This window comes from Arachis hypogaea, chromosome 4 (assembly GCF_003086295.3).
Source record: "Arachis hypogaea cultivar Tifrunner chromosome 4, arahy.Tifrunner.gnm2.J5K5, whole genome shotgun sequence".
Lineage (NCBI taxonomy): Eukaryota > Viridiplantae > Streptophyta > Magnoliopsida > Fabales > Fabaceae > Arachis > Arachis hypogaea.
The window spans coordinates 111,536,264-111,549,519 of NC_092039.1; the positions used below are offsets into that span (position 1 = coordinate 111,536,264).

Genomic DNA, 13,256 nt, shown 5'->3' on the forward strand with positions numbered 1-13,256 from the left:
TTGTGGCAAATGGGTTAATAAATAAGATAGCTTATAGGGCTTAAAAGGTTCAACAACATTACCACATGCAGCAAGGTGCAAATAATGGAGGAACGCAGGGTTTGTCATCCATGCTTCCAAATAGATATATAATTCAATCTATTGTGGTTGTCATGCTTAATGTAATGACTACCTCCTTAGAAGCGCACATTTGAGGGCAATGTTTACACAAAGCGCTCTAGGCTTTGGTTCCTTATCACCAATTAATGTATATCGTTACACCTTAATCCCTGAATAAATTATTTTATTGATTGTAAAAGTAAAAGAATAATGTTATGAAAATTCCAGGGACATAGGTCCAAGAACACAATGCAGGCATAAAGGCAAGATCAAGAGAGAAGTAAACCATGGCATGAGAAACTAATCATAATAAGGAATGCAGTACAATTATATTCTGTTTTCCAGAAAGCTATAAGAACCACAACATGTGCAACTAACCAAACAACTTAATCTGCAAGTTATACTGGTCTAATTTAGAATTTAAGGTGATGTGAACCAAATACAAAAGTAATGCAAAATTTCTGGTTTAAAACCAACGTTACTTATTAGGCACAACCTCAACTTGTAAATATATATATATATATATATATATATATATATATATATATATATATATATATATATATATATATATATCTTTTTCATACAGTTGGTAAGTAAAAGTAGTTGAGAATAAACTTGATATCTAGTCATGCTCCATATGCACAAAAATTATATTCATGGCTATCCAGCAGAATTAAAATGAGTCTAACTTCAAATATCACAATTGTGCTATTCTAATTATGTATCCACCTAATGAATTGAATATTATATTTTAATTTTTATTCGTACAACATGAAGCCAAATTTTTGTTCACAGGATTAAAAATTTAAAATGATATTTCCACAAAAAAAATTGAATTATAAAATCAAAATATTGGTCACGGTTAATCTCTAAGCCAAATAATCAACTGAGACTGCTGTCATGGCTAATAGCTTATGACTTAAAGAACTACTAAGACAAAAATGCACTATTATACTTGTATAATTCAGAACATAGATTTTTTTCGATTTTTGGCACAATAGTTGGTCAAACAATGAGCTATGGTCCCATTAAAGATTTTAATGAGTATAAATAATGTTGTTTGAATACCCAAACACTGAGTAAAGACTCTTGCAATTTGGCTTTCTTTTCTCAATAATATCCTATTGATTTTGTGAGGAAATACATCAGAATAAGAAATGAAATAAGTTATTATGACTATTGTAGGAGTTGACAGATTTACTATGGTTTAATTAGTATACTTTTCAATCGAGGATTAGAGAATGATGTCAATGTGTGATAAAGGGAAATTGTTTTCTGGCAAATGGACTAATAAATAACATAATTTGTAAGGCTTAAAATCTTGGACAATATTACCAGCTGCAGCCAGCTATAGATAATGCACCTAAGAACTTAATAAACAAAGCAACTAAATTGAGGAGACATTAAACATCACAAAAGAAGGAGCATTGAAACGACACACAATATATAAACTACAAACAGATTGAAAGGCTAAGAAAACATTAAGCTATAATGCTAACAAAAGATTTATCCCACGACAAACTTAACCAAACCAACACTGTAACTTCCATACAAACTTTTCAATCAATCTTTTTTCTTCGATAATTCCTCTTAAATGTTTTGTTAGCTGATTCCTGAACATCTGGAGACAAGGCTGCTTCTGCTGGGGAGTCATCAACTGCATCAGTAGCTGTTCTCTTGGCTAGAGTTTGACAGGAGCTATCGCAGTTGCTCTCAACAGCAGAATCCTAAGTTTCAGACAAACTCCACAATCAGAAACTACATACTTAGCAGCCTCTTCATTATAGATAGTTATCTCTATTTACCATAGCTAACAGAATGATGTGACATGCATAAACTCTTTACCTTGGATAGGAAAACTGCAGCATGACCATTGCTATCTTCGTTTGTTTCAGCTATAGGGATATTAGCTAGCATCTGCAAACACTGCACGAAGTAAGATAAAGTTAAGAATCATGTTAGGTACAACAATACATTGAATAGCAGAGAAAAGTTTTAGGTCTTAGCATAACATCCTGCACTTACAGAAGCATCAGAAGAAGAGTTGGGCACACCATAACTGGACATGAGGGACTCGTCGTCCAAAAGTTTTGTGACACTATACACCCTTTTCACGGCATTGATAGTCTTGTATATGATGTTAAGCTTGAATAAGAACCTTTTGTCAATCATATTCTCCAGGTATTTAGGGTATGACTTTCCTTTCTTGCATTTCTTTACATGGAGGATAGAATGTTTTACTCAGCTGCATAAACACATTCTCTATGAGAATTTTTTTTTAGCTCGAATCAATTTGACTTACAGATAATTCCTTAACTTTCTCAGCAGCCTTTTCTATCATTTGCTCTGCTTCTTTGTTCCACACAAGGAGGTTCAGACAACCACTTCCATCAGTCACAATTACTTGGAGCCTATACCTACATTAACATCTCAGCAACATATTAACCGTAACCCATAAAGATAACTACATGCAACTACACTATATTTGCCAATTGAATATATAAAGCACGTATTACGAAAATTAGGAAAATTTTCTGATCTAACAACCAACCTTAGCATAACCTTGAAGCCTACACGCCTATAATTATCAGACCAATACCTATCTTTGCTCTACACAACCTTCTTAGGACATGTCTTACACGATATATAGGACCAATCATCTTTACCAACCTCTAGAGAAACAATAGTCCCAACAATCCAACATGACGTTTCCTAACAAAAATGGTCTAAGTTAGTAATGAAATACATACAGTCTAAGTTATCAGATTGCAATCTCACCTCAGTCATATTAAGAACCTCTTCTATAGTGCGCACTGGTACAATGCCGGCATTGATCGCATCTGTGACTGAGTATTGAGATTGAGCTTCCAGGTGACTAATTCGTTGTGAACAAGAAACAAAATCCGTTGCCAATCTATGCATACGGCAAAAAGTTAACATACGCTAATATCATATTCAAAATCTGAAATCTAAATGCAGAATAAACCAAGTATTTGTGCACCAATAACAAACCTTTTCTTGTAGTCAATAACCTCAGGAAGGTTTGGATTGAAGTAACATGTGAACACATAGTAGGTGCTTTGAATATTGACAGAATTCAAGTACATGTTGGACTTAAAGAGCTGAACCACAATTATGAAAGGCTCCCCATCATCTCGCTCGAGATGTGGAGGAACTTCATCGACCAATTCTCCAAACAATGTACATTTAATTTTGTGCTTTCTGGAACGAAAAACAGAACACCACACCTTAACTAATTTGTCCACTATTAGTTACGAATCACATAAAGTAGTGCATCAAAGTTACATAGTTTGTCCGTATAATATAATATGCACAATATGTTAAACTAATTTACCAGCATCTGCTGAGTCATGATCTATTTAACATATCCAACAATTTAGACACATTTAGGCGTAAAAAAAATTTTACTTCCCCTTTAAATAATGATTGCATTTTTTCTTTTTCTTTAGTGCATGACCGCAGTAATACCCAAAGTAAGCCTCAGTTTAAATGATTGAAAACTCATACTAAATTCATAGTTGACACATATCCAAAGCAATAAACATTACTCTAGATCTTCCAACTGAAGTGTAATAAGCTTCGTTTCATCACCAGTGCGTGTAATCAGCCCCCTGACCTCCTCCTTTCCAACAATCTCTCCTATGTAATCTGCATGTCACAATACATAGCTTTAAATCTAAAGGTATAACTTCCTAATCTGATCAAAGGATGACAAGAAAAAGCTATTTCAATTAAACTTACCAAATAATAGATTTCCGTCAGTTGAACCATTTTCATCAAGTTCATGAAACAGACGGAACTTGAATGTGTTAAAAGCAAAAGTCTCAATAGGTAGGACTGCCACCACAGTCTTTGTATAAAAGTTAAGCTTGTACTTGTGAGGAGTTGTCCTAACCTTTCCATTGTTAAGCTTGACAATAAAATTTTGCATACTATAAACACAATGCTCCTTTATTCTATTTTTGAACAACTCCAACCCAGGCTTGCAAATGGTTGCATGAATTCTATCACCTTGTAAGTTGGATAAAAATAACATGAACATAACTTATTAATGCACACCTAAGAAGAAACTGCAAGGTATAAGTATGAATGATGGAAATATCTCCTCATCTTGTAAAACCAACTCTAAGCTAAACATCTCATTCTTGTTCCACTAACTTGGAAACTCATACAATCGAGCGACCCCCACAACCAAGGACTAGGCAAGCTTGGTTGGATTGATATCCCTGACAAAATCCTTCCTCGCAGCCATTTATTTGCAGCAAAAAAGAATATCGAGCTCAACCTATAGCAGATCCAAATAACAATACACATATATATTTTGTATAAGCTTTGGGGTCCTCATATTTATACACAACTATTTTTGTCATGATGATAGTGGTGGGTGGGAAAATCTGTAATTTTTTAATACCGGACAGAGCCCGTCTAAGTGAGAGATACCAAATCGATCGCTTTATTAACTGCAAGTCACCGGTCAGGTGTTGCAGAAGATTCTTCCTTTACAGACATTTTGAGTTTTTCCAAGACCTCTCACCATGCAAGCGAGTCACGCAAGCGCGATTCTTAGAAGTAATACTGGTAGCCTCGTTCACTGCGTTGCAATTTCGGCAAGAGGGCCTGTTGAGAGGAGGTCAATTTCTTTTCCACACCGAGCCATGTTTCTATAACATTTTAGTTTCCTTATATTTTCATTGTGACATTAGTTGTCCCCGAACCCTAGCCACGTGTCCACATCTGCCCTTACTTCTCATTTTGAGTGTCATCGAGGGAACTATTTACTTTAACTAATGAACAACTTATTTCAAGGACCTAACCATCTTACATTGGCTGCAAACGTGTTGTCACCTAAGGGTATGCTCAATTGGAGGGAACACTGTGGATATGCCTCGGTGAGTGAACTGCTTAACTATTATATTTAGAATAGATAAGTAATGGATTTTGTTCTACATTATAATCCTCTATTATATATACAACCTAGTTTTCAAATACATGATACTTTATCTAAAGAAGTAGAGTTTCTGAAAGTTTAGCAAAAAAAAACACTTTTACTATATCATCAAACACCTCAACCTACATCATTTTTATGTTATTATTAAGCAAGAATATTTTCTGTGATAAGCTTGACGACACAGTCACGAAACTTAGTTTTTGAACTGTTTCGGTTAAGAGTTTTAGATTTTAGTTTCCATAGTTAGTCTCAGTTTGACGAGTCGAACTCGATTCACGAGAGAAGAGAAATAATAATATAATATTATTATTATATCAATATTAGAGCTACTTGAGTAATACTATAATATTATTTGATCTGCTTTAGTTAAAAATAAGAGATAAGTTTAATCAGACTCACAGTCTTCTGGTGCAAGTTAATACCAGCACTCTCTGATGACTTTAGCTATGCTAATGTCTCATCATATATCTTCTATTCTCATGTTAATCATGTTACTAGTATCATCTATACTAGTATTTCATATATTAATTTCTAGATGTGTTGTTAAGTGTGTGTTCTAATACATCTAGTTTTAGTAATTATACACCTGAGATATTTTTCAACTACCTCCCTAACTAGCCAATCAACATCAAGCATGTTTTTTCCCACCCCCAAGACACTCCAAACTTCTCATTTCCACCTTAAATGGCCGAAAATAAGAGAGAAAGAAAAAAGAGAAAACTTTGAACACATAGAACTTCAAATCTTGATTTCTTCCAAACCAAAAATCAAATCAAAATTCCAAACGATTAAAGTGATCATCTCTTCTTTCTCTTCAAATCCATGCCACTTTTCATGGATCAAAATCCGGTTAAATGGATCCCTCCTCTTTGGTTCAGTTACAAGAAAATCTTGCTAAACTTGTGTTTTCTTGATGTTCTTCTATAGATATCTTGCTTAGCTTGACTTGTGAGACCAGCCAACATCTGTACCCCGTTTTGAATATGAATTTTAACCTAAGTCCTTTTGTACGAGGCTTCTGTTATGAGGCTACTTGATGAAGTACTAGCGAGATGTCCTACGACAATGTATGATTGTGCAGAGGAGTAGTAGATGATGATCCACCTTTTGATGACATTCAACTTGACCTGAGTTTTGAAGACCTAGAACGTACTTTCCTTCGCTTTTGTAGTTTAGAAGGATTGAGTGAGTATAAAGTCTAGACTAGCCTGAGTGCCAACTTAGGGACTTCTCAAACAGGTCAGGACTTGGGATATATATATAGTAATTATCTAGCTATTTCTAGAGTTGTTCTAATTGACATCTATACTTTAATAAAGGCTGGTTATCTGAGTGTTGTTAACCGCTTGAGATGTATAAAAGTGTGGTTGCTTATAACTATTTTACTTATTATTATTTATGATTTGACTATGGATCATTTCGCTTATCAACCCGAAAGTTAGATCAAACTTTTTCAAAAATAAATTTACCCGTAAAACGATAACGCTCTAACAAGGCACAGACTCATACAATAAATAATAGATAATAATTAGGAAGACAAGTTGGTAGCGCTCAATTTTCAGTATGATCTAGACATACTAAAAATTTGGTCGTTACATATAGCTCCTTATATAATAGGGAATTAATTCTGAATCATAATAAATCATTTTAGTTTTAATCTCTCTAATTTTTTTACTTTTGTTCATATCCCTTCATGGTATCATAGTGCTATTGGTTTAGAATTTTATATCCATGGCTTCCATTATACCCTACCAACAACCTTCATCCACTACCTTTTCTGCTCCAATCTTAAACAAATTAACAAAAAATTCATACTAGACTTGGAAGCATCTCGCGCTTCATGTCATCAATACAAATAGCCTGGTAGATCATTTGGTTGAAGAGAAAATTTCTACACAATTTGGAAACGAAGCTGCAAGAACTGCAGGAATTGAATCATAAACCTACGAAGATTGGAAGATCAAAGATCATTACCTTATGACCTGACTGCTATCCTCTATAAATGATATATTCAAAAACACTATGCTAGATTGCAAATATGCATTTAAGGCTTGGAGTTCAACTTAAGAATATTTTGCAAAGATCTCCAAGATTAAGATACAACAGCTCAAAATCCAACTCAACTCTATAAAGAAACGTGGAATCACAGTTTCTAAATATCTAAAAAAAATCAAACCATTATTAATTCTTTTTGTATAGGGAGATAAGTTAGTTATGACAGTTAATTTTGTTATTAAGTTAGCTTAAGGAACTATTAGCACTATTACATAAATAGGTATAAATTATGTATCTAAGATTTAGATCAGAAAAATAACATTCATTCTTCTATCTTTTCACACTCCAAGTTTCTTTTCTCTATCATTGACAATATTATGCTATTCTCGCATTTTTTCCCAAGTCTAAATAAATCGCACCAACAGAACAAGAGAGTAGAGGTGGAGGTTGGAATGGTGATGGTGGTTATGTTGTGGCAATGGTACTCTGTGTGATAGTAGAGAAAGACGATTTTCTTTGTGAGTAAAGTTGTGGTAGATAATAGTAAATGTTAGAGTATAGTTAGGATCAATTAGATCAATTAAGATCAATTATAATTATTTAGCATATCTATATATTTATTATAGGATATTATGCTCTTATTACTTTGATTCTTCTAACATCTATATATAGCCTTGTATATTGTATTATTCTAGAACTCACTCAATAATAGACAACATTTTCTTCAAATTACTCTCTTGTTTCTAACATGGTATCAAGAGCATAGGTTATTTTTTTCCATGAAAAATCATTGATAGCCTTTCTTTTTTTCTTCTTCAAGAAGCCTCTTTATACTTGTTTTCAATCTCTTTCCTGACGTTTTCCTTTGCCAATGACCACTCCATTCTCTTTGTCTCATTGTCCTGAGCCCAACGAACCCAACCACGTCGCTAGAACCGCCCTGACACGCCGCCGCAAGCTCCCTGCCTGCCATAATCTTTTCTTCTTTCTAGACACATCTAGAATTGTTGATTTGCGTCTAAGATCAACGCTCTAGAACCGTCCACGTGTCGAAGACCTGTAGCTTCAATCAACTCGTGTTTCAGCCTGTGTGTCGCCTTGACCCGACCCATCGCCAGATCCGCACTCCTGTTCACCACCATGTCATCCTTGACGTGTTTTCTTCCTCCAATCTGCCGTTGTAATGTGTCCTCCTCTACTGACATGACTGTTGATGTGGCAAACAGTGGGACTCTCCCTAAGATTTTTTTAACGATTTCTTTCCGATTCTGTCCCCCCGTTTTCTTGATTTCTGCCTTGATTTTGCAATTTCTTCTCTCTTTTGCCTTTGTCTCTATTATTATGAAAAAATTGGATGTTTTTCAGCCTACAGTCAAGAAAGGTAAATTTTGCCAAAATTGTCATCGTTTTAGTCACTTACTCCCAGACTACCCCTCTATTGAATGTCGAAAATGCAAGCAGAAAGGATACCTTGGCTTCAATTGCCCAATATTGTTTTGCCATTATTGTAGCTCTTGGGACATTTGATTACTACCTGTCCTACTCACCCACCATGTCCTGATCAGACCAAGAATCATTCTCGTCCCAACTTTTCTAAGAATGTGCTTGCTTCTGCTGTTGCTATTGAATCTACCAGCTCTGCTTCTCTCAACCTGTCTTCTGTCTCTCTATTTGATATTAAGTCTCTTCTTAAGCAACTTCTCTCATTTTTTGGTAATACTCTTGCTACTTTTTTCACTCCTCCAGATAATTATAAATGGTATTTTGATTCCAATTGCTTTCGTCACATGTCTTCTTTGAGTCATCTTTTTTTATCTTTGTCTACCACTACAAATGCACCTTCTATCAACACTGCTGATGGTTTCCTCTTGCGTGCGATACATAAGGGTTTTATTTCATAATCAAATCTTAATATCCCTGATACTTATTTTATTCCAAAATTAAACTTTAATCTTATTTCTATTGGTTAACTCGTTGATCTCAGTTTTGATGCCAATTTTTTCATTTCTGGTTATCGTGTGCAGGATCGTCAGACGGGACAAATCATTGGGACTAGATGTAAGGTCAGAACTCAGAAAGTTGTTTGAGCTCGAGAATCTTCATATTCTTCCTACATCAAATTTATGTGTTGTTTCTTCTCAATCTACCCTTCACTTGTGGCATCACTGTTTTGCCCATAGCTCCTTAGAAAAATTGCGCCCTCTTATGTCTAAAGATGTTTTAGGTAAAGTAAATAATGAGTCTTTTGATTGTATTTTTTGTCAAACCGCAAAATAACCAACTTTATCTTTTCATAATAATTCATCTCTTGCTTGTTCTCCTTTTGATCTTATCCACTTTGATATTTTGGGCCCTGCTCCCACTGCTTCTATGGGAGGAGTTCGATACTTTGTAGTTTTCATTTATGATTATTCACGCTTTACTTTGGTTTATCTAATGACTAATCGCCATGAGCTGCCTCAGATTTATATTAACTTTGCCACTATGATTAAAACTCAGTTTTCCAAGATCATTAATTTTTTTCTATACGATAATGCTATGAAATACTGTGACTCCAAACTTTTAAATTTCTTGCTGAACAGTGTACTTTGTCTGAGTTTTCTTGCCCTCGTATGTCTTAACAAAATGGACGGGTTGAACGTAAACACCGTCTTATTCTTGACTCTGTTTGTGCAATGCTTATTTCTTCTTCGTGTCCTGGACGTACTTGACGTGAAGTTATTTTTACTGCTGTTCATGTTATTAGTAGACTTCCTTCTTCTGTCCTTGGTAACATTAATCTCTTTGAGCGTCTTTATCATACTTCTCCATATTACAGTTCTCTTTGAGCTTTTGGTTATGCCTATTTCATTTTTCTTCAGCCTCATAAACATAGCAAACTTGAACCTTGGGCTCGCATGTGTTGTTTCCTCAATTATGGCACTAAACACAAGGGTTATCATTATTGTGATCCTCTCTTTAGACGTATTTGTATATCTCGTCATATTGTATTCTAGGAGCACCACATGTTTTCTAGGTTCTCCTCATTTGAGTCCATTCCTTCTACTTAGTCACCGCTTTTCACTAATCCCAATGTTGATTTTTTTTTCTAGTGATAATTCTAAAGATTCTATCTCAAGTTAACCTCACGAGTCTCTTACTCTTTCTCCTTCTCCATCTCTCGATGATTCCAAACCGGATGATGATCATGCTCCTGCTATCATGCCTCTTCCCTCTAATCATTCTTATAGGGTAAGAAATCCACCCCTTATGTTTCGCTCCCACTGAAATTTGAGGAGGGATGTTAGAGTGTAATTAGGATCAATTATAATGATTAACATATCTGTATATTTATTATAGGATATTAAGCTCTTATTGCTTTGATTCTTATAGTATCTATATATAACCTTGCATATTGTGTTATTCTAGAACTCACTCAATAATAGACAACTCTTTTTTTAGATTACCCTCTTGTTTCTAACAGTAAAAAATAAAAATTTAATATATTTAAATAGTAAAAATAAAATTAAAAATCTATTTGAATTGTATAAAATTAAATCAAATTAAATATTAAGAATAATCTTAAAATTTTATATAAATATAAAAAATATATTTTACTAAAAAAATAATTAATGATAAGCTAAGATAAATTTTGAATATTGTTATAAATGCATTATTGTGAATGTCTATATTTAACTGAAATTTATATTCAAATTCACAAAATTAATAATGGATATAACATTATTGAGTCAATTAAAAATTAGATTCTTGAATTCAAATAATCTTTTAAACATTTTTTGTACAACATGTTTTTAGGGTTTTCTACCTTTTAAATAAAAAACAGTTAATTTTCTATATACATTGTTTCAGTTTTATTTACGTATATGTCATGCTTTTAATATTAGTAAAAATTGCATCTAGAGTTCGAACATTATAATAAAATACGTAAAGTAGTGCATCAGAGTCCAAAGACTTTACTCAATTTCTTACTATAGCTTAACTTGGTGCCATTTATAAAGGACATATTAATCCGCCTTAACCGCTACAATTTAAGTGCGATATATTCTAGTGCACAATCGTCATATTATTCTATAAGAAGTTGTTTTATAATACAAAAAAAATATTAATGTAGTGTATTTTGATGACAATTTGTTTTTTTTTTTTTTAAAAAAAACCTTATGTAAACACTACAAAAGAATTGATAATTTGCGGCAATTTTTAGGTATTTGCGACGGTTTAAAGAAATCTTGTAATTTAGAAGGTGGAGATTTGATTTTATGGCGGACACAACTACTACTAAATCAAGGATTAACGTCGGTTGATTTTGCGGCGATTTCAATTTTAAGAACTTTGAATTCGACTATAATTTCCTGATGGTTGAAAACCGCTGCTATTTAAGGACAGTTCCGTTTTTCAAATTTATTTAATGGCGGTTCGAAACTGCTGTTATCTGATATTAAGTAATTTTAAATTTATTTTCGACTATTTTGTAACTGCCGCTATTTCCTCGGCTTAATGTCCGCAAAAATGTTGTATTTTGCACCGGCAATCAACGCTTTTTTTAAAACGAATGTACTAGTAGGGGTGCACATGGCTCGACCCGACCCGAATACTTTGGAGCTAATTTGGTGTGATTTTTTCGGGTCTAGGACCGGATAAAGGTCTCAAAAATAGACATGGTCGTTATTTAAAGTCGGGTTCGGATCAAGGCAAACCTGGCTTCACCCGACCTATGTGCACCCTAGGAATAATAAAAAAGGTATATATGTTAAATTAATTCTAATATTTTGTAATATTAATTATAAGCTTATTGTTTTGTTTTTTTATCACATTTGTTGAATTAGAAAATAGATCAAAAAAGCATAAAATTCGAATTTATGCACAAATTCAAGTTCAAGTATGGTTATCAACTTCTTTGTAACAAGTATTTTTTTTCTTCTTTATAAATGAGTGCATCATAATTTTTTGACATAAAAGTTATCAAGACCCGAACTTCACTCGGTCGAGACCCGATTTTAGTGCAGCCCGAAAGTAGTGTGATTTTACCGGGTCTAAGACCGGATAAGGGTCTCAAAAATAGACCTGATTATTATTTAGGGTCGGATCCGAGTCAAAACGAACCCGGTTTTACCTGGCCCATGTGCACCCCTAGTATTAGGTATTTTTTAATTTTTCTTAATATTACAAATCTTAATTATTTTGTATGTGAAAAAATAAATTGATGGGTAAACGGCATTAGCAAAACTATAAAGCAAATTCATATATTCATCTGAATATCAATAAAATGTATTCCTTAATAAGTGTCACATAGTCAACAAAAAAGTGTATATTAAAAAAAAATAATTTTCAATCCTAAGATCTACTTTTCATTTTGTCTCTCCAATGAATTCATCTATGTAGTGACGTCTATTGGCAGCTCCCCACCTTGCCCTTGAATTAGACATCTCAGAGCATTCTCCATCGCTTTCATCTTTATCTTTTCGGTTGCTACTTCATCCTCTAATGCCTGTCTTTTTGTCTTCTCAACTGCTACTTCATCTTCCATTGTCTTCCTTTCTAATTTCTTGGCCGCTAGCTCTACTTGTAGTTCAAGCAGCACCCTTGGCTCTCCTCTCTTTGAGCTCCATTGCTCGGCTAATGAAAATTCGTACCGAAGACTTGACTAGAAGTCGGTGCGATACCCATGCCACGCATTCTACCCGAGTGTTCTTTTTCGAGAGAGTTTGAGCAAGCGAATCATTCTGAGACAACAATCTAGAGGATTCATCATCTTGCTCAATCGCCACAATTCTTTCCTACACACATAGATAACCAAACATAAGCATTTATTAGCTAGTTGCTAATCGCATAGACTTTCAATATAATTTTAAAAAATAAAACCTACTAGAAATAACTTATTGATTTCCAACACATTACTTACACCAATAGCCTGAGCTGCATGCATCATAGATGTAGGAGCCATTAGGTCGTTTGTGCGTTAAGGTCCACAACTCTCCTCTACCAATTCTCCTCCCTAATCGTTACGACTGTAACAATATAGTTTAAAAAGTGAATATGTAGACGAAGAAAAGGTTAGAAAAGTGAATCAAACATAAATTACCTTTTCTTCTCCAAGCCTTGCCAAACATTTCAATCCACCAGTGTAAATGTATAGCTGCTTCGATAATTATTTATATTTAATTTATCAATAATTTTAATATTATATTTTATA

The 13,256-nt window shown here is 33.8% G+C and overlaps 1 pseudogene; it reads right to left on the reverse strand.

Annotated features, from left to right (window-relative positions):
• Positions 1 to 1,661: 1,661 nt before the first annotated feature.
• On the reverse strand, positions 1,662 to 8,271 carry LOC112795191 (uncharacterized; annotated as a pseudogene).
• Positions 8,272 to 13,256: the final 4,985 nt, after the last annotated feature.